This window comes from Mycteria americana, chromosome 2 (assembly GCF_035582795.1).
Source record: "Mycteria americana isolate JAX WOST 10 ecotype Jacksonville Zoo and Gardens chromosome 2, USCA_MyAme_1.0, whole genome shotgun sequence".
NCBI classification, from domain to species: Eukaryota; Metazoa; Chordata; class Aves; order Ciconiiformes; family Ciconiidae; genus Mycteria; species Mycteria americana.
In genome coordinates this window covers 145,232,689-145,258,110 of record NC_134366.1, presented here as the reverse complement: position 1 = coordinate 145,258,110, position 25,422 = coordinate 145,232,689, and the positions used below count along the sequence as shown (strand labels likewise).

The window sequence follows — 25,422 nt, the reverse complement described above, 5'->3', positions numbered from 1 at the left end:
TATATCTTTTGTGTTCTTATGCAAATCATATATACAATATTAATATTTTTTTCCCCTGAATTTAAATTAAACCCAAATAATATGATACATAGTTTTCTAAATCCTCCACAGAAAGAGCACTTCTGTCCCGTTAACACTAGTCCACCTCGTAAGTCCAGTGGTGTGAATGGAAAGATGTGAGCTGACTTTATTATAAAGTCCAGTGGGGATATAAGTGAGAAACAGGCAATTTGGAATAGGAAGTCACTACACAGTCAAATATTTGTCATTTCTTAATCCCCCTGAAACCTCTCCTGTAGGGAAGTAAAATAAAAAAAAAAAGCTCTCTAGCCTTTTTGCTATATTATGAGTATTGTTGTTCCCAATTAGCAAAAGTTTCCCCTTCCATGTACAGACTTTTAGCTTATGAGCTTTTCTGGGGCTGGAAAAGATTTTTTGGGGACACTGTGTTTCTGATAGTGAAAATGACAGTGTTCTTCCTAAGGTCAGTACATGCTTCAATTTTTACATCAGCTATAGTCCCCTTCAATACTATGAAAGTGATTTCCTTTGTGCTATCAATACAATGGCAAGACAGTTTTTCCCTTGCTTTTCAGTGAAAACTATGAAATATAAGTAGCAGAGCCGATTTCAAAAGGCAGCGTGAAGACTTTATGCAAACACTGTGCTTTCAATTAACTTAAGCATATGAAGCCATACTCTTAGAGCACACTAAACAAAAGCTGAATCAGGATTTACAGAGTCCCACAGCTTTCTCCTCTCTGTGGCCAGGATCAAAAGCCATTGAAGCTTTTGAGGAACTTTCTATTTGACATCAAAGGGCTTTGTATCCAGACTAATTGTGGGATGAGATTAATCCCTGTAGCAACTGTGAAATGCACTTTTAGCCTGTTTTACAGCTTCTGTCATGTGTGGAGGTGTTCATGGCTCTTGCCCTCCCACAGGCATACTTTTCTTCCAGGCGGTTTAACCTTTTTGCTAATGTGAGCATCTTAATTTCGTGTATTTGGCAGGAACTACCACGAGTTTGTGCCTTCCTGGGCTGGCCAGGCCCATCTAAACACAGCATTTAACATGCCTGGAATGACCTGTGCTGAGCATCATGGCTGAGTCTTTCCAGACCTCGGGCTGCCGGGCCGCAGGGTGGGATCCATCCCGCCGCGGCTCCGGTGCCAGCGCTGGGCATCACGTCGTGGCTGACAGTGCCTCTGCGCGTGGGCGTCTGTCCAGAGAGAGCCAGGCGGGCCCGCTCGTGCTCGTGTCCCTCCCCTGACAGGCTGTAGTTATAGCCATCTCTTAGGTCTTCCAAGGTTGCAAGGATGGAGGGGTCAGTTATCTTTCTACAGCTTTTACTCGCTCATCAGGTAGCAGTCTGTTTCCAGATCATGCCCTTCCCAATGAGTATGCCTGCACGTGTGCTTGCTGTTGCAGACTTTGGAACAGTGCTAGAATTTAAAGAAATAAATAGATCGCAACTCATCCATAACTACTTCAAAAACAGACATTTTGTTTTAAAAATCAATTCCGGGCTCTTATAACTACCATTAAAAAAAAAAAAGAAAAAAAAACAAAGAAGAGCGAAAAAGGCATTACTAAGCTTTGCATTTCAGCTGTGCAAAGCCGAACCTATCACATAGAAGGTCTGTACTGTAGTAATAATATTATATTGCTGTTAATGCTTAAATATTGTTCATGTCCACACATTCAATATTACTTTTTAAAACTCTCCTCTAATACTTTGGATTGGGAAGAAGAAAGAAAATATATTCCAGCTTTTTACACCTCTCTGGCAAAGGCTATAAATCACTTTCTCTTTGGGGACAAATCTGTAATCTCCTATATAATCTCTGACCTTAATAAGAAGACAGAACAACCAAAAGCAATTTCTCTCATTATAAAACTGTGAATACATAACCAGTTTTAGAGAACCTGGTGACTCTTGATAGGAGTATCTGAAGAAAGGAAGAATTCTCAGAGAGACAATGAATTTCTATTATTAGGCACAAGAGGAAACTGCTTTGAATGTTTTCAGAGATAAATTAGTAGGATGTGGAATTAGTATATTTGGAGTCCTGTGCATTTCCTACCAATTACTGACTTTCTAAGAAGATAACATATTTCTGTACTGTACTGTTGGCAAAGTTGTGGTCAGGTTTTGCGGTGTGAATCCATACCTTACTTCTGTCTAAGATGCCTTCTTCAGAGAAGAAGTGGAAGAGGAGAAAGTTTCCGAACTTTCGGAAACTTATGGACATACCTTAAAGGAGCTGAGGAACAGTAGGGTAATACCCAGTGCAGAGCCCTGAGTTCAGAGTGAGCCCAACGGCTCTCCGTATGCCAGACCCACTGCACCCCTGCGGAACGTGCATTAGTAAACTACATTGCGCAGTGCCAGCAATGACAGAGGAAGTAGTAACTGTATTCTTGGTAACACCATTTTTTTCTCATGTAAATGAAAACTTTGAGTCTTGAGTTTATTTTCTAGTCTAATTCCATATTACTGCAGTTCATGTTTGAAATGCAAAGCCACCGTAATTCAAGCTAGATACTGTATAACTCTGATTTTTTAATTTTTTTTTTTTCTTGAAAATTCCTGTTCCTCCTTTGCTTTCCCTATTGGTAGTAAATTCCCAAGGTCTGAAGCTTGTGTATGATACCATTCGGTAGTCTTTATTTAACACAAACACTTCCCGAATAAAAAATAATTTGCCACTCTATGATACACTGTGAAACCTCTTCAGAAACAACTTCACATAGAGATTCATTAAGTTTGATTAATCATTCACTTGTGTCACTGCAATTTAAGCAGGATTCATTTAAATTTACAATAAGTTTAAGCAAGAGGAAAAGCTGGCCAGCATGGGCCATTAAAGACAACAGTGCTCAAAGCTATTTCAACTTCAAAGCAGGCTTTCTCCGCACACGGTTATGTAGTGGCACAGGCAAAATGGAAGTTCTGCCCCAAGGTGATGGGGCTGGTGACCTTGTCCTTCACCTCTGCGGGCGGCACTGGTCAGGGTGTGGGGGCAGAGAGTGAATCCCGGGAGAGGCTGCGGGAGGGAGGACGGGGTGAAAAGGGGAGATTTCGGAGGGCGGTAGGTGACAACCATAAAGTGCCAGAGCACGGAGGTGGGCTGGACTCACAGAGCTCCGGGGAGGAAGGGGGTCTGTGTGTCTCCCCTCACTAATACCTGTTACCTTCTCCACTGAGCGGGTGCCTCCTCCCAGCCCTTGGCATCACGCAGTTCATTCCCCCCCGCTGCAAGGTGAGGGCGGGGCGGGGAGCTGCCCTTCCTCTTCTCCCAAACTAGCCCCTACACCCAGGGCGGGCAGTAGCAGAGGTTGTGCAGGCAGCAGAGACCCTGCCCTCCTCAGGCTTTTGAATTTCCTTAACAGCCACCTACTCCATCTACTTCTGTTTGCAATTATAAAGACTTTCTGCTCTCAAATTGTCTATTTCATACCTAAGTGGTTCTAATCTTTTTTGCAAGAATAACTGTAATTGCAGTGCTTTTCTTGGATTCATCTACAGTATCATTATCCAGAGCAAAAGACTGGATTCAGCAAACATAAGTGTTAAAAAAGATTGTGGGCTTGGGGTGGAATTCATGTGAAAATGTGAATATTATAGAAGCAGCAGATTATTTGATTTTCTTTTCATGAGTTTGGCCAGATTCTTATTTCACTTGTGATGAGGCTGACTCCTGGACTTCAGATATTTCTTGTTTGTAAGTCAAGGAAGTTTTTCCCAGTAGAATGACACCTAGGAAAGATAGATGCATTGGGTTTGGTAGAATTATAATGGGAAGAGTAAAAGATTTGGTAAACTCAGCCTCAAACTCCAGAAATAAATGAAAAGCAATTATAGCAGCTGTTTTACATGGCAAGAAATCAAAGCTATTGTATTTATAACATCACACCAATCAAAGCCCAAGAATTTGCTTATGTATACATACATATTCTTTAATTCTAAACCTGTTCAAGTAAGGGCTAAATCCCTCCCACACTGAAACTGAAAGATGACAAAGCTGTGGTCATAATTTAAAAACCCAACACATGTTTACATTTTGTTATTCATAACAGCTAAATTCAGTTTTGTATCACATATCTAACTTCCTTTTTCTAGGTAACTCATTCATAATATCAGATGGTAATATCAGTTTAAAACTAACTTAAATATTTTAAAGCTGTTAATGTAGTTGTAGGTACATCTGAAGAAAAAGTTTACATATTTGTTAGACATTGTCATGGTTTAGCCCCAGCCAGCAACTAAGCACCACGCAGCCGCTCGCTCACTCCCCCTCGGTGGGATGGGGGAGAGAATCGGAAGAGCAAAAGTAAGAAAACTTGAGGGTTGAGATAAAGACAGTTTAATAGGGAAAGCAAAAGCCGTGCACGCAAGCAAAGCAAAGCAAGGAATTCATTCACTGCTTCCCATGGGCAGGCAGGTGTTCAGCCATCTCCAGGAAAGCAGGGATCCATCACGCGTAACGGTTACTTGGGAAGACAAACGCCATCACTCCAAACGTCCCCCCCTTCCTTCTTCTTCCCCAGCTTTATATACTGAGCATGACGTCATGTGGTATGGAATAGCCCTTTGGTCAGTTTGGATCAACAATCCTGGCTGTGCCCCCTCCCAGCTTCTTCTGCACCTGGCAGAGCACGGGAAGCTGAAAAGTCCTTGACTAGTACAGCAGCAGCTAAAACATCTCTGTATTATCAACACTGTCTTCAGCACAAATCCAAAACATAGCCCCATACCAGCCGCTACGAAGAAAATTAACTCTGTCTCAGCTGAAACCAGGACAGACATACTCCACGCTGAAAATCCGTGAATTGATCAAAGCATAGGACAAGAAGGACAACAATGACAAGGAAAAAAAAGCATTTTTTATTCTAATTTTTTATTCACTCTGGTAGCCTCTCTTTTAACAAGTGTCAGCATGAAACTGATGTGAAACATATAGTATAGGTGAGCAGAGGAAGCTCCTGGCTGATATCTTAGACAAACCCCCGCTCTTTGGTCTTTATTTCAAGTTTTATGCTGCAATGCAAAAAAATACCATATCTTTTGTGCAGATATTTGCCGGTGTGTTATAGATGCCAGTCTGCCATGTCTAGAAAGCTCCTGACTTGTTCTTGTCTGAGTTGGCTCTCCAAGAGAAACAGTGGTTGTCTCAGAGACAAAAAGTGGTCCTTGGTGTAGGTTGCCTTTAGTGTTTAAAGATGTTACTATAATGTTCTTGACTTTTCATGAAGGTTCACATCATCCAGATTGATGCTAAGTTGCACACAATAGCCGGAAATAACTGTAATTAGAAACATGTTTAAGTATTAAAAATTGAATGCACTTTTCTCAACATGTCAACTTCTTTAATCAGAGCAATTTTGTTTGGGTGGTTGGCAAGACTGACAAATGTTCTTCCAGCTAGTACCCACTTTCTCAATATGTAGCAAATCTACTTAAATCTTTCTGTCATTTGATGTAAATCCAAAATACTTCAGTTCCCATCTACTGCTGTGTTGTAGCTGTGCTCTTAAATTGATGCTATGATCCATCAAAGCAGTGAATGTATTTCACTAGAAAATAATGTGACTAAACATGAATAAACGTAGAGTTTGTAAAAGTGGTTGGGGATCTTTCATGATGAAAGTGCTGTGCTGCAAGTAATATATTTGTTGGCCTGGATAAACACTACTTTTTGATTTGACTAGCTCAGAGGTACAGCTAAGTTGACTAGAGCTTGTACATAACAGAATACATCTCTGGAGAGTACCCAAACTGATATGAGACCAGATCCTTTAAATTGAAATTTTTTATCACCTTAAGTTAAAAAAGGAAGGAGGATATTTAAAATCCCTATGTGGTTACACATGTAGAAACTCATATTCATCTAACTCTTCAGTTTATTCAATGTTTCTTCTGACTAATGTGGCCTTTTCAGTATTCTTTTGGAAAAAAATAAAAAGATTGCAAGTTCATGTTTTATTGCTTTAGCTTGAATTCCCATGTTTTAAAAGATTGATAACCTAAGGCAAACAGCCAGTGCTACACTGCAATATAGAATGGCCTTTTCCTTTGCCAAAAAAGCTGATTAAATGAGTTCTGACCTACATTGTTTTTTACATCAGTGCCCTTTCACATACACAAAAAAATGGAAATAGAGATAATTAACTTCAATAAAGTGTGACTTCAATGAGGAACTAGATTTTTATAGGTTCTTAAGTGAAATATTCTTTTCTTCTTGAAATCCCTGTGGCTGCTTCTGTGTGTTGTGCTGTACACCCAAAGGTTCAGGCTAGAGGTTAGATTTAGAGAGATGCTTCTTTCAGAGACAAGGCAGGTGACTGTCTAAATACCTTACTCAGTAGCTCCAGATTTATGTTTAAAAAGCAAGTGCTTCAAGTCAATGAGGTTAATCTTTCTTGTGTCACTAGTCTGTAAGTGTACCAACTACAGAAGTACTCAAATTAAATCACCATAACCAATTTCTTACAGATGTGGGAGAGGCTGGAATTTGACCCCAGAATCCAATTTACAAGTTGTCCTTTTTTATTATATTAAGAAAAAAATAAATAAATCTGCATCTGAACCCCACAAAACAAAACCTTTGTTTTGGGGCATTACAATTTGAAGATGAATTTTGCGGCATGGGTCCAACATCCAATATTTGTGCTTGGCTGATGAAAGCAGCAGCTGTGAACAATCAAATCCAAATAATAAATATCTGGCTTCTCTATTGTGTTGTTGGGGAAGAAGCAGTCTAGTGTAGTCACTTTTGCAGCTGGCCTTTTGTCAGTGTATTTTAAATGAGATGGTTGTGGGAAATGAATTAGTCAATCAGTTCATAGAGTTGGCTCTTGCAGGAAAAAGATGTCCACTGAAAAGTATATTCCTGTAAAACAATATTTGTCAATTTTCAGTCTGTTGGAAAAGGTAGAAAAAAAATCCCAAAATTAGCTGGAAGACAAATTGATGATTTTGGATATATCAAAGGGATAGAAGAGATTAGGACCATTAATATCATGCCCATTATCACAACTGTGACCATGTTGAAGCTTGCAGTTCAACAAAGGATCAACATTTGTATCGAGATATGAGTGCATGTCTAAAATCTGGGAAGAAGCAATCTAATCTGGGGAGAAACCTTTCTTCCTAGCCAGTTGAGACACCAAGTGTAAACAGTCAACTAAGTTTTAATGCAAAAGACAAAGGTACCTCTTCATATATTGTAAATAGAAAAGTAAAATACTGTCAGGAGGTTCAGGGTGAAGTTTATAGAAAGGGTGGCTATATTTTCTTTTTCTTTTTTTTTTTTTTTGCCACCAGCAGTCCTTTTCCACTTTAAACAACAGACTGGAAAGTTTTCTTGTATTATGTGGAGATGCCACAAACACCTTCAACAAAGCGAAATAACTGAGCTACCAAGGATCAAAGAGAATAAGTGTATCAAGCAGGTACAGATCAGTGCTCTTGTTCTTTTCTGGTCTTTTTTGATTTCCCTTTACAATCAGCACAACTTGGAGAGTTTTTTCCTGTATGTTCCTGTGTGTTCCATAGAACACATTTTACAGAAACTAAATTCAGATTGTGATTTTAGAATTTTGCTAAGTGCCATGATTTGTAAATATTGCTTTTATGTTTATTAATTACAACTGCATGCTGTTTCTCAGTAAGTCTTAAAAAAATTATTTCATAACACGTTATCCCAGTCATTGCATATGAAGAAGTTTGTAGAGTGCCTACAGTTTCTTGTAGCTGAAGGAGTGTTTCACTTGAAGCCACCAGTTCCTTACTCTTTATGATCCCAATTGCTGCCAGCCAATTTTATTAAAGTTGAACAAGATTTAGTTATGGTAGATTCTCTGTCTGTATCTGTTGGTCCCCCTTGCATAGCAGTCTGCATAGGTATGGTGGTTATGCACATGTGACAGAAGTGCCTCATACACATCATGAGGAGTAATGCATTTCCCTTTGTAGAAAGACATCTCCTTTCCTCTGGTGCATGGGTTCAAAACCCAGGTGGGTCAAAGTGGTTTAGGTCTGGTCAGCATGCCACCACAACTCCCACTGCTCTGTACATCATCACTCTCTATTGTGAAAGGCGACTTTTCTAAGGCTTACTCACTTGAACACTGCAATGTCAAAACCCAAGTCGAACAATTCTACTCCTTTTGCCTTCTTATAGTTTTATTTTGTTTAAAGAGGAGCTGATGGTACTACTTTTCCAAATCTGAGGACTTCTAAAACAACCTTCAGAAAGAGATAAGTATATTCAACATTGAAAGTCCCTCGATTCTTTTTTCCTGACTTGTCTGGAAAAAGTCTGAGTTGTGCTGGGTATCTCTGAATATACAAAAATAGTGTGGGAACGTAATCTGGATTCACCTCTCCCAAGGAAAGTAGCCCTCTCTGCTCCACTTATTATTGAAAGTGAGCTCTGAGCTCACCAAGCAGGATCTACCTTAAATAGATTTGGGAGAGAGAATCTGGTCTGAATCCAACAACACTTCATGGTCAAGTTATTAAGACATATTGTTTGATCAACATCTGCTACTGCAGATGCTGATGCTAAAAGCAGAAGGTTCTTACTGTTGCCTGTGAGTTTTGTTTGGCGCGTCTTTAGTCCGACAGCTGAATTTTATCCAGTCCCTATACACTATGACATGTATCACATAGCTTCATCTTTCAAATCGGTCTTGCTATGCAGGAAAGTTTGAAAATCGAGCAACTTCTCTAAATATAGTGACATTATCAACCAGTAGATATTGCATTAAATAGCCTCTTGACAAATCCTAAATATTAGCACATTTCACAAGTTTAAATAGTCACAAACTGTTGAGTCAGAAAAAACCAGCTGTGTTCATCTGTTCTTAGTTGGATAACAGAAATGACAATCAGGACAATTATCTGGAATAATTCACACAAAGTGTGAATCCATACAAAGTGTGAATTATTGTTGAAATAGGGAAATGCTTATGTTGCTGGTATAACTCCTCAAGAATCACTGTCTGCCATTGTATTTTCCACTCATGTAGCCAGAAATTCTTTCATGTCTCATTCCAATATAATGAGCAAAGGTGGTGACAGAAACAGCTTAGGACGATGAACAAGCCTGTTAGCCACGTTCTGGACTAAGCTGAACTATGGAACAGGGCAAAAATAGCAGATATTGAACAATGAAGCCAGGAGAAGTGAGGCATCCAGCTCAGAGATGGACAAATTTTTACAAGGTTGGGGGTTTTTTTGATGCTATATGGCAAAATGAAACACCTAAATTAAAAGGAAACTACAGCTAAAGAAGAAAAAACTTACTTTAAAAAAAGATACAGATGAAGCAGCAGAAGACTGTGGAAAGGGATAAAGCCTATATCATAGACAGAAGGAAATTCTTGAAATTATATGAACAAAAATGTGGGTCCAGGAACATGTTGCTACATTGAAAGAAGGTGTTGTGTTGGCAGGTAAAGAGATATTTTAGGGTTCTTAAGAGGACACCATTGCATGGATGAAGTAATGTTATATCAGCATCATTAACTTTTTGAGCCAAACTTGAAAGGTCATTAAACTTCTAAGATTAGTTACACAAGATTTACTGTCTATGAAGCAGAAAAACAGTTGAGACAGAAACAAAGCATAGGAATCAAAATACACTTTTATCAGATCCCCTTATTTCCCTAAATCTAGACCAGTATGTTCCTAAGCAAATGCAATTTGAGTTAGCTATTTAATTTTAAGTTAGAAAAAGAACTGTGTTCTCATGTTCCACAAAATCCATTCAGCTCCCAACTGCAGAATTTCTCTCCTTGCTATCCAGTTAAAATACCAATTAAACACTTAACCTTGTTAATCTTTAATCAAGAAAATGAATGCAACTTTTAAACTCTTATTCAAGTCTCATACTGTAGCATAACAACAATAATTCCTCACGTTTATGAGGACTTTAATGTTGCATCCAGCTGCTTTACTAATGTAACAGCTATGCAGTACTGGCTGGTTATTTGCATTCTTTTTTATGTAATTTATGTGGTAGTAGAGATGACCAAAATAGCTTGCCTAAAGTATTCAAATAATTTAATAAATTTTGTACCTATTTGAGATAAACACCTAGTATTTTTCATCACTTTACTGGAATTTATTTTGCTGTGCAAATGTCAAGCTTCTCTTGCTAACGGATCATGATAGTATTTTTGTTTGTTTGTTAGTTTATTGGGTTTTTTTCTTTTTTCATTCTGTGAACAGTGAATGACTAAAATCAGATGTAACTACTGCCAAGATTCCCCAGGTCACGTGTACCTAGTATATGCAACTGTCTATGGGTGGTATTCATTTCACCTAACTTTTACATGGCAAATATCACTGGGCTAGTGTGAGATATGTTGGTAGGCTCTTTCTGTAATGGTTTATGAAGGATAAGCACCTCCAGAAAGCAGGGGACTAAGGCCTGTGGGATAAATCAAGGTCTCTCTCAGAGATGGACTAGGTATTGGGCTTAGACTACACACCTGCCTTGCAGAAGACTGTTTATGTTTGACTGTGCCCTGGTTTTGGCTAGGATAGAGTTAACTTTCCTCCTAGTAGCTGGTATAGTGCTGTGTTTTGGGTTTACCATGAGAATAATGTGATAACACACTGATGTTTTAGTTGTTTCAAAGCAGTGTTTGTACTAAGTCAAGGACTTTTCAGCTTCCCATACTCTGCCAGTGAGAAGGTGCACAAGAAGCTGGGAGGGGGCACAGCCAGGACAGCTGACCCCAACTGGCCAAAGGGCTATTCCATACCATATGGCATCGTGCTCAGTATAGAAACTGGGGGAGTTGGTCAGGGGGCAGCAATCGCTGCTCGGGGACGGGCTGGGATCAGTTGGCGGGTGGTGAGCAGTTGCATCACTTGTTTTTCCTGGGTTTTGTTTCTCTCTCTCTTTTTGTTGTTTTCCTTTTCATTCCAATTTTTATATTATTATTAGTAGTAGTAGTACTACTACTATTACTATTACTATTACTATTACTATTATTATTACTACTATCATTATTATTATTTTATTTTATTTTATTTCAATCATTAAACTGTTCTTATCTCAACCCACGAATTTTCTTACTTTTACCCTTCCGATTCTCTCCCCCATCCCGCCCAGGGGGGGAGGGTGAGCGAGGGGCTGCGTGGTGCTTGGTTGCCGATTGATGTTAAACCACAATGGTCCTTTTTAGCGCCCAATGTGGGGTTCAAAGGGTTGAGGGAATGACAGATCTGACCAGAGCATGTTCAAATAAATTTGTTATAAGCATTCATTATATTAGTTTAATAGTTGCTGGTCACGATGTTGTCTTATTTGTTTGCATGGTTGTATTATGTAAATCCTTACTTGCAGTATGTATTCCCCATGGTGCTGTTTATCACTTCTGGGAGATGGATCAGGATTATAATTTTGCTGTACTGTGTAACATTGGTTTATGATATGATAACATCACTGGTCAGGAGACTAATCTGGTATTTGTAATTGGTATTGCTGTCATCTCTGTACCTCAGGTGCCATCTCTCAGAAATTATTAATAATCACACTCTTAACCTTTTCTCCTCGGAGAACCAATCTATGGTGAAGACAGAGGGGGATGTTTTCCCCTCCCTTTCACCTTCCCTTTCTTCTTCAGGCTAGTTGCACCAGCTCTTGAGAATTATGAATATCCTTGGGATGTTCAAGCCAGCATGCTCCTATTGCTATGTCTCCTGAATGTGTTTCAAGTCTTGTTTAGGGTTAAACAACTATTTAAAAAAATCACCCAGAGACCTGCCCCGAGGCTGGATGGTCATGGGTGGCACGGCATGTGGGAGAATATAGGCAGGTACTTAGAGAACTTCTCACCTCCAGTGGTCTGGAACTTCACTCCTGGACAACTACAGGATCCTGATGAAGTGATAGAATGCTTGAAAAAAAAATACTGTGGTTATTCCAAAGAGGCACAACTTACCGCACTGTTTTGGGCCCTGGCTAGTACCTACCAAACACTGCTCAGTATTATGCAGCACCCTCAGGGAGAAGAGAGGGAAAAGAAACCAACAGGCACTGCGGTTACTCCAACCACAGCGATAGGCACTGTGGTTGCTCCAGCCCCTGCGGCAGACACTGTGGCTGCTCCAACCCCTGCGACAGGCATTGCAGCTGAACCAGGGAACCAACCCATGCGGTATCAGTCTCCCCTATACACAAGAAGAAATCTTGGAAGCGAAAGTCAGCTTGTTTAGTAAGGGCTGATGAAAAAGCAGGGCCATCAAGGAAGAGATGCAACATATAGATGGGCTCGTGATCGAGGGGTGGACTTGACCATGGACACTATTGCACAGGATATTCACATCCATGAATATGAAACATGCGCTTGCAATCAAACAAGCCAAGCAGTTAAAGACTCTCTGGTATGGAGGACGATGGCTGAAATATAAATATGGGGAGGCCTGGCAGATTGATTATATTATAGTCCCACAAATCCATCAAGGCAAGCACCATGTGCTTACAATGGTGGAAGCAACCATCAGATGGCTGGAAACATATCACATGCCCCATGCCACCACCCGGAACACTATCCTGGACCTTGAAAAGCAAGTCCTATGGCGACATGGCACCCCAGAAAGAATTAAGTCAGACAACGGGACTCATTTTTGAAACAACTTCATAGACACCTGGGCCAAAGAGCATGGCATTGAGTGGGTATATCACATCCCCTATCATGCACCAGCCTCTGGGAAAATCGAACAATACAACAGATTGTTAAAGACTACACTGAGAGCAATGGGTGGTGGGACATTTAAACGTTGGGATACACATTTAGCAAAGGCCACCTGGTTAGTCAACACTGGGGGATCTGTCAATCGAGCTGGCCCTGCCCAATCAGAACTTTTACATACTATAGAGGGGGATAAAGTCCCTGTAGTGCACATAAAAAATATGCTGGGGAAGAGAGTCTGAGTTATTCCTGCCTCAGGCAAAGGAAAACCCATTTGTGGGATTGCTTTTGCTCAAGGGCCTGGGTGTATTTGGTGGGTAATGTGGAAGGATGGGGGAGTCCGATGCGTACCTCAAGGGGATTTGATTTTGGGTGAAAATAGCCAATGCATGGTATGTTGTTAATAGCTATGTAATACTGTATGTCATCACTACTATGGTTGCTACATGCCATATCAATGGTGTTACAGTAAAAATCACCCAGATTAATGAAGAATGAACTTTGATGAAACCGAGAAAAGTGCAGCGGTGATGGAACCAGAACTGGCTTCAGCATGCAACAATCCAGCACCACACACCATCTCTCCTGCCCTGAAGGACTATTATGACAGAGGGAGCCCAAAGTCATGGACTAAATTAACTCAACGGACATTTTAGAGGGATGGCCCATAGACCAAGGGAATGATATCTGTGTATATATATCAAAAGACAGGGAAAGTGGTGGTGATTAATTGGAATGTATGGGAAAGTGTGAGACCTAGGCATGCCATAGTTGGTATAGAATAAGGGGTGGATACTGTCCTGGTTTCAGCTGGGATAGAGTTAATTTTCTTCCTAGTAGCTAATCTAGTGCTGTGTTTTGGATTTAGTGTGAGAATAATGTTGATAGCACACTGATGTTTTAGTTGTTGCTAAGCAGTGTCAAGGACTTTTCAGCTTCCCATGCTCTGCCAGGGGCACAAGAAGCTGGGAGGGGGGCACAGCCAGGACAGTTGATCCAAACTGGCCAAAGGGCTATTCCATACCATATGGCGTCATCTCAGTATAGAAACTGGGGGAGTTGGTCGAGGGGCAGTGATCACTGCTCAGGGACTGGCTGGGCGTCGGTTGGCGGGTGGTGAGCAATTGCATCACTTGTTTTTCCTGGGTTTTGTTTCTCTCTCTCTTTTTGTTGTTCTCCTTTTCATTACAATTTATTATTATTATTAATGATTAATTATTATTATAATTATTTTATTTTATTACTTTATTTTATTCTATTTTAATCATTAAATTGTTGTTATCTCAACCCACAGTTTTCTTACTTTTACCCTTCCGATTCTCTCACCCTTCCCACCAGGGGGGGAGGTGAGTGAGTGGCTGTGTGGTGCTTGGTTGCCAACTTCAGTTAAAGCATGACAGACTGCAGGTGTTTGATGTGGAGAAGGAGGCAAATGGTGATAATCATTTAGGGATTGATTCTTGAGAATTGGCCAAAGCTATGTCTCGGTTATATGACTCTAAACAGTAAGTTTCCAGTAAGTTGTACCCAAACCAGTGTCACACAACCTTCAAGTCTTTTCTCAATCTCACTATTCACACCCTCTCACAGAAAATTTTAGCTCTGGGGCCATGACTTAAAGGACCTGGGAATGGTTAGCATCAACACAGTAGTAGCACAGTAGGGGCTATAGGCAAAATGCACAAAATAATAATCATATTTTCTCTAATAGAAATAATTTATAGATAGAAAAATCCATTTAAGCTATGCCCTCCACTAAGAGGCAAATCCAGGCATGTATCCAGGCATATAGTTTTCTTCTACAAATAAATGTCACAGCTGTCAATTATAATTTTGCACTGAAAAAGTAGTCTTCAAGATGTCTGGTGTATTCTTAGTGATCAAGTTTTTGCTGCCATGCTATTCTGAGCATGTAAATGGGGAAGGATCTGAAGTGAGGAGTAATACCTTTAATCAAGCCAATAAAATAACAAACAAGCTTTTGGATATAGAAGCCATCTTTCAGGTATATTTTTTGCCTTTGTCTTTTAGAAGGAGGATGGCTTTCTTGTAAAAGTACAAAATGTTATCTTTCTGCTGAAAGGTGAATGAGACATTTTCACTGAGACTTGAATTTAATTTGGTAGAATAAAATGCATGTTCTTTTCTAAAATTTGCCTTTGAGAGATAATTTTTTCTTTGTCATTATTCTTTCTAGATATCTCTGTGGAGGAACAAACAGGAAACATCTGGCGAAAGTCATATCATTAACAGCCTTAATAAGCTCGGGTTGTGAGTTTTTTTTAAAGTGTTCCGCTTTTAAATTATTTTTTATTTTAGCACTTTATACTAGAGTTCCTCAATCATATCCGGTCTCCTGAAATCTTCATTATAGATCCTGTGTTTCATGGCACCCTCTCGCTCTTTTAAATTGAAAATACATTATTCTCAACTATTGCTCAAAGCTACAAAAAATGTCTGCCAAAAAAATTTTATCACTTACATAATTACTTACACAATTACTTGTTTTGCATCATCAAAATAGCTGTGTAGAATAACTTCCATTAATTCATGAAATACTCACTGAGGTGCATCCATGACATGGGCATGCTGGTTTTGGCTGGGATAGAGTTAATTTTCTTCACAGTAGCTAGTATGGGGCTATGTTTTGGATTTGTGCTGGAAACAGTGTTGATAACGCAGGGATGTTTTAGTTCCTGCTGAGCAGTGCTCACACAGAGTCAAGGCCTTTTCTGCTCCTCACCCCACCCCACCAGCGAGTAGGCTGGGGGTGCACAAGGAGTTGGGAGGGGACACAGCTGGGACAGCTGACCCCAGCTGACCAAAGGGCTATTCCATACCATATGGCGTCATGCTCAGCATATAAAACTAGGGAGAAGATTGGTGGTGGGGCTGCTGCTTGGGCACTGGCTGGGCATCGGTTGGTTGGTGGTGAGCAATTGTCTTCATTTGCATCACTTGTCTTTCTTGGGTTTTATTTCTCTCTCTTTGTTATTTTCATTACCATGTATTATTATTATTGTTGTTGTTATTATTATTAATAATAATTTATTTTATTTTATTTCAATTATTAAATAGTTCTTATCTCAACCCACGAGTTTTCTCACTTTTACCCTTCCAATTCTCTTCCCCCATCCTGCTCCAGGGGGAGTGAGTGAGTGGCTGTGTGGGGCTTGGTTGCCAGCTGGGGTTAAACCACAACAATGGATTAACGAATACGCAATGAAAATATGCCTTGGTATTTTGTCTGTCAGTTTTCTTCTCCTGATACCACAAATGGTCTGGAATCTGGCAAGAGATTTTGCATTTTAAGATAGTTTGCTTCATCTGATTTATATTTACCATCTCCATCTCCAAAAAAGCCAGCACTATTCCGAATGCCCATGTGTTATTAATGAACACGAGGAAAATTTGTATTTATTATCTCTGACTAATGCTATTTTACAGCTTTCAAAGATCATCTACATCCTGTCATTTTGGTGTATGGAAAATCTGGGTTTTTTGCATTACCAAGCTTGGCTCCCATCTAGCCAGGCATTCATGACTGAAAAGTATGCCACATCACTTGATAAAGAAGAGATAATGAAGTGTAATCAGCTTTTGCAATAAATGACAAACCTCCCAATGACTGGCAGGGTTTGTATTTAGTACTGTTATATTTTTTCATGAACTCAGTTTGCAAAAGCATCATGCAGCTTTCATTTCTAATCCTGCTCCATGTGCAGTGTTCTTGCAGGCCACGTTCAGCTCACTGGGCATCACTGCTCTCAGCCTTAGCAGTACTCTTCAGGATTTTAACTTCAGTTATTCCTTGGTAAAAAAACTTTATATCCACTCTTCTGCACTTTTGTATGTCTCCTTTTCTTCTGAAACTTGAGTTGATCTTTGCCATTCGAGGGCTCCTTTTGCCAAGAATTGACTTGTTCTTTCAAGAGTATTAAAAAAAGCCAGAACAATATTTGGCTTTATAAAGGAAAGGAAACTCTTTATAAGAAAGATCATGGGATTTTTTAGACTTTCTTGAAGAAATTGCAAATTTTCCTCTCCCATGTTTGATCTATAATGAACTCCCTTTTATTGATTTAGGTAAGATATCTTGTAGGTAAGACACATATCTGTGTCTGCAGTCAGTGCTGTCAGGAGAAGATGATCCCAGCGGTGATGGCCCAGGAAGCAGTGTGCCAGGCATGAAGACTGTTGCTGTGCAGCTCATCGGTGTGTGTAGAAAGAGCTTTGTCACAAGTACACCAAGTCCCTGAAATCTCCCTAGGTCTACTGACAGCAACTCTGGCTTATCAGCTGCTGCCATCTCCACTGGGTGGCAGTGGTTTCCAGTGGTTTCCCAACCTCTTTGATGCCGTCAGGTCCACCACTGATGCCCTCACACTTTTGTTGCCTGCGGAGTGACCAGGAATGGAGTACCCTGGCAGAGCCCCTAGGACTACTGCTGTGGGCAGGGTGGCCAATGCAAAGAGTACCAGCACCCTTCAAATGCAGACAAACCGCTACACGCCACCTTTCTCTCTGTTTATTATAGACTCCTTTGTTTGGCTCTATGCCAACCTTTAGCCCCTGTATGCTGTATCATTTGCATCCAAGGGACATTTCTCTCATTCCCAGTCTTCAGCAGAGGAGCTAAAACTCCCCTCAGTCCTTTTTCTGGGTCGATGGAAACCCCCTTGGAGAAGTGCCATTGCTACCCTTTCTGGCTTCTCTGCAGGCATGCTCATCAAGTCACACAGCTGACATTTTCCCAGTGCCTATGATGTGATTGGCAGCATTATGGAGCATTCATTGGTAACAGCATAGGGTCCTGTCCTTCAGATCCATCCGAGTGGCCACCATGGGGAAAGACCAGAAGAACGGAACCTGAAGTTGTGAGACAGACATGCCCAGCATGACCTTCACATTACCTAGTGGCAAAGGATTACAGTTTGAAAGGTTCTAGCTGTTATAACTTGGTCAAGTTTGGGCAGCTTTGGTCACAATAGCCTAGATGAGTTAAAGTAGCTGTGAAAAGTAGAAGTTAATAACAATTGAAATGTATACACTATTCCAAAAGATTTGTGCCGTAGAACAGTTATAAAGGAAAAAAATAAATAAAATAGTTGCATGACAAGTTATCTCTGAAAAAAAGTTAGAAAAAATATGCTAAAATGTTCTTTTCAAAATTCTAAGACCATTATGGCACATGTAGTTTTTTGCTTTATTCAGTTCATCAAGCCAATGCTTGCTTGCTTAATTAACTGCCTTCAGTTAAAGCCACTGAGAAGGGTGATTCTCTGTTGACTCTTGTTTCCCAAATAATTCCATAACTCTAAAAAATGTTTTACCTTCTTGTGAGTAATGAATGAAAAAGAATTATAATTGGCAGGAACATTATGGCTCCATGATGTGAGTTTATATAAAAACTCAATGCTCAAGATAATGACTACACAAGGCTTTCATCTTATTGCTATGGATACATATGCTTTTAATACCAGGTATTAAATCATCAATATTAAATCATCAATTCTTGGTATTAAATCATCAATACTCTTTTCCCTCAAAAAATTGAAAATAAAATACTCAATCTGCCACTTACATGAAAGCTATATTTCTTTCATTCAGTGATTTATTCATCCTTCCACCCTTCCTAAACTTGCTGTCATATTCCCTAAACATAAAACAACACTTTTTATGGTGAACATGACAAATTTAGGGCCCAGAGGTATCACTAGTGTCTCCAAAAGCATTGCTCATTTTCAGCTTTTCACTAGCCTTAGCTTTTAGTTGGAGGCCTTTTGATAGCATTTTAAGAACTAGATTTTTTTCCTGGCATAAGTAGTTGGTCACTTGTTTCTTCCTGGATCTCAACAGCTTTGGCACAAACCCAAAGTGAAGATATCCTCTTTCACATGTTTTTCTTCTGTGTTTCCTAACAGACCAGAAAACAGATAGAAGTGGGGGAAAAAAAGGGAATTTGCGTTCCTCTCTGTGAATGTAACAGGAGTTTGAAAGCCAAGCAGTAGACAGCAAGCTGAAAGTTTTATTACTCACAGTGGCCTTGACTCACAGCGGGATGACTAAGATGCCCTGCATTGCTCTTGACATTCAGTTTGAGGGGTTGCCTTTCCCTCATCTCCAGAAGCTGTTTGAGCACTTGGGTGGAATTGCAGAGGCTCTTCTCCTTGGTTCCCCACTCTGCAAGGAGGCAGGAACATCGTACTTTGTCCACCTATCTCTGCCGCTCCCTCAGAGTAAAGCTGTTGAGGAAGGAATGCAGATCTTCTGCTTAAACCATGCTCTCCCACCAGCCCACTTCTCATGCAAATATTTTTGAAAAAGTGTTGATTGTGACCAGAAGCCAGGTGCTGACAGCTATCTCTCACAGTATCTCTCATCTTACTCCATGATTATCTGTTGACTTCAGTGGTATGCCCTGTGGAATAAGGTGCTACTCAGTTAAAACATCCATATAATGTACTAATCAAAGTTATTATCCTGAGAGACCTTTGGAAATCTTGGGAGTAGTAAGCAATGATTTTCACACCATTGTAAAAATAGTGGTGGAGTGAAGGATCTGTTTCTTCTTTTGAATCAAGCAGGGCATTTCATTAGCCATTTCCTTCCTGGCATTCTTTGGCTATATCCTAGCTGGCAAATCGTAAGGGAATTTGTGCCTATGTGCAATTGCACATACTGGCCCAATCCTGACTTGGAATCAAGGCCAGACCCTGGGTGAACCTCAGGCCTCGTGCTGTCCCGTGCCAGAGTCTAGAAGCCTCGGTCCCAAAGGCACACAGAATATGCATGCTAGCTGGTGCTTTATAGCTTTCACAAACTATCTAGACATCTGGATGGATGTACTGGCCTATTTTAGGATACATTATAAGAGTCCTTATGGGTAGCAGGCAAGACTTGTAAAATTACCTAATTACAAGAATTCTTTTGGCATTGAAATTTTGATAAGGGCATTTGTCAGGATTCAGCTCTATGTAAGGTACATTCACTACTTTATTCCCTTGGATATAGGAGGATTCTTCATTTGGATGAATGGTCTTTCATGTATGGAGAATGCATACAGTATGTAATTTACTGTGGCAGAAGTAGTTTTATCAACTTCTGGTTTCCTTTAAAAGCCGACAGACCACTGAATAACTCCTCAAGTCTCTTAGCAGTAAACAGCCAATATGTCTTTAAAGCAAAAGGATCAACTTGCTTTCTCTTAAATTCCTAGCTATCCTTACTGGGATTTACTGTTCAATTTTTAAAAGCATTCATAATGTGATATTATTAGCTAGACATATGATAAACTACATGATAATGACTAGTGTCTGTTTTATCGTAAATCAGAATATAGATATTCAATATTTAATAAAAGTTGCACACTTTTAACAAAACATTGTAGGTTTGTAACTGCCAGTAAATAATGGGGCAACACTGACTTCGGTGTGTCTATGATTTTACCCCACATATGCCTCATGTCTGCTTCATTGTATTGGTCAAGTAAACATGGATTAAATATTTTTTGTGAATAAACCAGACTAGAACCTAGGTCTAAGGCATTATGTAACTAACAAAATAAGACTTCTCCGGAAAGCTTTAGTTACTGCTGAGTGAAGGAGGAATACAGAAATATCAGTGTTTATTTTTAAAGAGGACACTTTAGGGTAAAATATTTGTCTCACTAGCTTGTATTTCATAAATTTGTTTTATTTTATCCTGTTTTTAATAACACAAGTGTTTATTTGACTAACAGTTTCAAAAGTCCTCATTAAATTACTTCTGTCAAATACTGCTTTATCCAGAACTAGATTATAGAGAAGAGAATGATAATTAAACAGAATCACTTAACAGCTAATAGGCACTTTTGACACTTAATTACTAAAATGAAGTTCTGTTCAAAAGAAAGGCTTGTAAGCACTGGGAAGCAAACTTCACTATGGTTATCACCAAGAAAACCAGTTCATCCTTTCAGAGATTATTCTTTTAGGGTCTCCATCCAACAAGACTGTTTAATCATTATGGCTACAACTGAATGTTTCACTATCTGTAATATAAAATACTGAAACAAGACTTTTGTCAGTTTAATGCAGCTATTTTTCTGTTATTGCTTTTTCTCATAAACTATCATGAAGACTTAAGGTTTTATTGAAACTATTACTTAATGTTTGATGAAAAGCCCCAGTTTCCAGAGGAAAGGAATCTTCCCTCTCCCCCTCTTCTCATCTCTCCTCTCTTTCTCCCCTCTTCTTGCCTTTGCCCACTTTTCCTTCCCTTTTTTAAGGCCTGCCTCTAGCTGTCAGGGTTATAGAGCAGCACTTGAAATTTGTGACCAGAGTACACATGAAAAGTCTCTGAACAACCCCAAACAGAAACCAAAGGCAGTGTCCACATGCATGTCCACATGCACTTATTTTTCATGAGTGTTAAGCAGGACCCCTGCTTCTGAATATTTAAGGTTAACCTCTTCTTGCATCCCATACTACCTTCCTTCTCTTCACATGTCCATTCAAATGTAGACTGTTTTATTTTTAACTACTCAAAACAATATCTCCCTCACCTTTCTGCTCTTGTGTCTTACTGCATCTCGTGCCATCCCATGTTACATGCACAGATAATCAGGACGTTCCTTGCTCAGTGCCTACCCAAAGGCCGTGACTTAAAGCTTATCAAAAGCATTGCATCTTCTACTCTGTGCTGCACTTTTCACCCAAGGAGAAGATTACAAAGCAGACATGTAAAAGGTGAGAGACACATTGCCTTCTGCTGACAGCTGCTTACATGTCATGGAGATTAGTGTGGTTAGGAGAAGCCTTATAAAGAACAGAAGTTAATTTTCTAATTTTCATGCTGAGGTCTCTGTACAGTTCCTCACACAGGGGTCCACAGTGTACATGAGGTTGATCACTGATCGGGCTGCACAGACCCTGAGGGTAGCAAAGCTCATGTAATGCTTGGCCATGAATCTAAGCTAGTTCCTCCAGAAATGTGCCATGCTCAGCTGGGATGGTCCCTGGCCCTTTAGCCCCTTCCCAGAGCCAACAGTCAACAACAGCTTCTGTAATACACACTGTGGCATGAACATAACTGAATATTTCACTGTTTGCTAGCCACTGTGCACATCTTCAGCTTGGAGATCCCAATGGAGATGAACAGAGAGCTACTGTGCAGTGAAAACAGGTTGGAAGCAAAGCTCACAGCCAGCATCTTGGCTGATTGTCTGTGAGAGCCCTGGGTGGTTGTCCACACTCCCCACAGCCCAGGGACCATGCTTATGTCAGAAACGGGGGCAACCCTGGATGTCCAAGGAAAAGCACACATAAGACTGAGTCAGAACAGGCTTTACAAGTCAGTAAAAATAATGAGGAATTTTGAAAAAAATAGTTGTCTATCAGCAGAATTATTTTGTGGAGCTCAAATTGCTGCTTAAGGGCAAGAGGTCGCTGTCTGTTGGCCTCAGTAGGTTTTGGAAGAAGCCTCCAGCCATTTCTCATGCTAACTTGGAGCATTTGCTTGTTCAGAATTGCAGAATACATGAGAATATGATACAGAATCAGGCATCTGTGCCAACGTATCAGCATACTGCAGGGTCATTTTTCAAAGTCAAGCTTCAAAGTTAAAGTAAGGATATAGGACATTTGAGTCAATAATAAAGTAATCCTTTTGTCTTTAAAGGTAGATGACAATTTCTCTTCTATTTGGGTTTTTCTGCTATAGGGTAAGCATTTTGATGGCTTTCAAGATTTTTATCTGGGGATCAGTTTTGCTTCTGAGAAGAGAAGCAAAACTTCTCTGGTACAGAGAAGAGCTTGCTTTGTCCTTGCTGGGTGGAGACTATTTATGTGCATTTGTGTGATCTGAGTAGTTCATTTCTTTATCACTTTATGGATCATTAAGATGTGATGATGAAATTGAAAATAGTCAGAGCTGATCTTTTAAAATGGATTCCAGTAGACTCAGATTTCTTACTGACCCTCTGTGCTAACTCATTTTTAAAGGCTACCTGTAGAAGTGAGAACTTAAAGAAACAAAGGAGTAAGCTAAGAACCATGACAGCTTAACTGTATTTCCATATAAATGTATTTATATTTATAACATATTATTATATATTTATATTTACAACATATTATATTTATGTTTATAACAATATAAACTGTATTTCAATATAACGCTTCCACTATCCTTAAAGAGGAAATGGCCTTGGCAAAATAGTAAGGGAAAACTCTAGCACTGACATCTTGAAATGACAGATTAAACTATTTCAGTGAAGGCTGGGGACATTACAGTCTTGGGCCAGTTTTATAGGCTTACGAGTGAAGCTATTTTGCATCATTGCCACCTACCAGCCAGTTAGTTGGTCTGAACCAGTAGTGTAATTTATTTAAATTGGACATGGGTGATTTATCACAATATTGAACAAAAATCTTTCCAAACTACCATAAGCTTTTTGGCGGTATTGTTTTAACATTTCTTAAGGCAAATGACATTTGATGACACAGTGATATGTAACGCTAGTGCCTTTTGCCCAGACAATGTGCCCTGAAATATTCAAACCAGACATGTTCCTTGCAGGTACGAGGCACACTGAGGAGATTTGTAACTGGCAATTGTTTTAAGAAGGACCTTTCTATAGAGTTGTAGTTTGGTTTTTTTAGAAAGCAAATCATTGTGCTTAGCATCTTTGCCATACAGAATTTTGTTATTTGAAATTCAGAAAGAGATATTAATAAATTCTGTCATATTTACTACCTCATTGAACTTAATTTATTGCTATTTAAAGTTTTAGTGGCAGCATTCTGCACTGAGTAAGGCAACATGAGAAGTGCTATAAGAAATGGGCACAGCAATAAAATTCAAAAGGGAGAATTTTTTTAAAATGCACAATATATACTCCATTTGAAAAAACATACTACATACTCAAGAGCAAGAACTAGCACTGGTTTTTGTTCATCGGTTAAAACATTTCTCGAAGTGGGAAGTAGAAATAATATACTCTGACTTATGTGATCGATCATAAACATGCAGGACAAATAGATACCAACAAATCAGTGTATCATTTATCCAAGGTATTTGGCAAATACTTATGAATATCAAATATGTACACAGAAATCAAGGTCTGTTTATGACTGGCATGTGAACAGAAAAGAAAGTTTGTCAATATATTCATAATTAGACCTGTCATATTCAATAGTTACTTGTTCTATAATTTCCTGTAAACTGCAGTCAAGTGTAACACACAATTTGCTGAAAATACTGCTGACCATTGGATCTTGGAAGAATATGTCACCCAGCCTAATGAAGCATAAAATAACTTTTTCTTCTCTTGTTGTGTAGAGAAAAACATTATCTAGAAAGATTAGAAAAAAAAAGAAACAGGAAAATCCAAACCCCAAGCAGAACAGAATTTTTTAGCACACACAGTGCAAGACGGTGTTGTGCAAAACAGCAGAGAGCCCCACAGCTTCAGTGGACTTGGCAAATAGGCTTAAGCAGCATTCAGTTAAAATTTCAGACAGTTTGCCACCCTCTGTCAGTTCATCTCATCTTCTTTGTCCTAATGATTCCTGTTGCATTGTGTGGTATTGACAGCATTCTACAGAAATTAAAGTGTCAACTGCAAGTCCATAAATGCAGGAAGAAATGTTTTCTCCAATTCTTCTGTTCCTATAAACTTGTGCCTTGTGGACATAATTAAGGGAATAAAACATGTCTTAATATATATTCTGTAGCGGTCGTAAGCGTTGTGGTAAAATACATTTGTCATCAAGAGGTGAGAACTGACGCTCTCATTTGAAGGAACAATATTATCTCTATAAATATGAATGTGCTTGTTTCTTGCTATATTTAAAACAGTCTCTAAATAATTTGACTTTCCGGTTTTCCTGGTATGAAATCAGCAGGGAGAGTGTTCACCTACTATGAAGTGAAATTCATGTTAATTTTATCATGGTTTGAAAACTATTGTTTATCACCAGCTTTCTGGTACTGTAGTTTGAAAAGATTAAGACATCAATACATGTGTTCTTTTTGCTTATTCTTATCATGTCTAATCACTTTTCGCTCTAGCTGCTGACTTAGGTGGGAAAAACTGAATACCTTTTTCAAATGAAAGAAGCGTGCTTACAGTAGTCTGTAGATAAGTGCATTGCAGCAGCAGCCCATGCTTCTTAGAAATAGGGCAACCAATGGTCTTCGTGGCTTTGGAAGGAGGCAAAAGGTGCTTAAAGGTCAACTTATCTCTAAAAGCTCTGAAAATAAAGAAAAGATGTAAAGGCATTCCCTGAATTATGAAGGCTGCTTTCAGAGACAGATAGGGAGAAGAATGCTTGAAAGGAAAATATGACGTGGGATGCTTGGCGGTCATCTGGACACAGTTCAGAAAAGTACTAGGTTTTCTCTGTGTACTGGCCCTGTGCTAATTTTAAGAACATTATCCATAATTTAAAGAGAAGACAATGAAGTATAAATCAGAGGCTTATAGATGGAGAGGTCTTCCATGAGACTGAAATGGCAAGTCGTATGGAGAATCCAACTGAAAAGGAAAGATACTCTTAGTAAAAAGCAATAAAAACAATTGGGCTTGCAGACTGAATGCATTAGTAAGTACAGTTTCTTAAATGGAAACATTTAGTAGTAAGCAGAGTCAGATTTTTTTCTTACTTTTGATGATTGTCAGAAAATATCTATTTGGTGGGCTGAAGTTTTTCAAAGGAACAAACC

General features: G+C 39.4%; 1 protein-coding gene across 1 annotated transcript in view; it reads left to right on the top strand.

Moving 5' to 3' along the window:
* RBIS (ribosomal biogenesis factor) overlaps positions 1 to 25,163 on the top strand; it is a 95,639-nt gene extending 70,476 nt beyond the window's left edge. The window contains exon 4 of the mRNA XM_075494878.1: positions 25,154 to 25,163. The gene's annotated coding sequence lies outside the window, so the exon portion shown is untranslated. The remainder of the gene's footprint in view (positions 1 to 25,153) is intronic.
* The last annotated feature ends 259 nt before the right edge of the window (positions 25,164 to 25,422 follow it).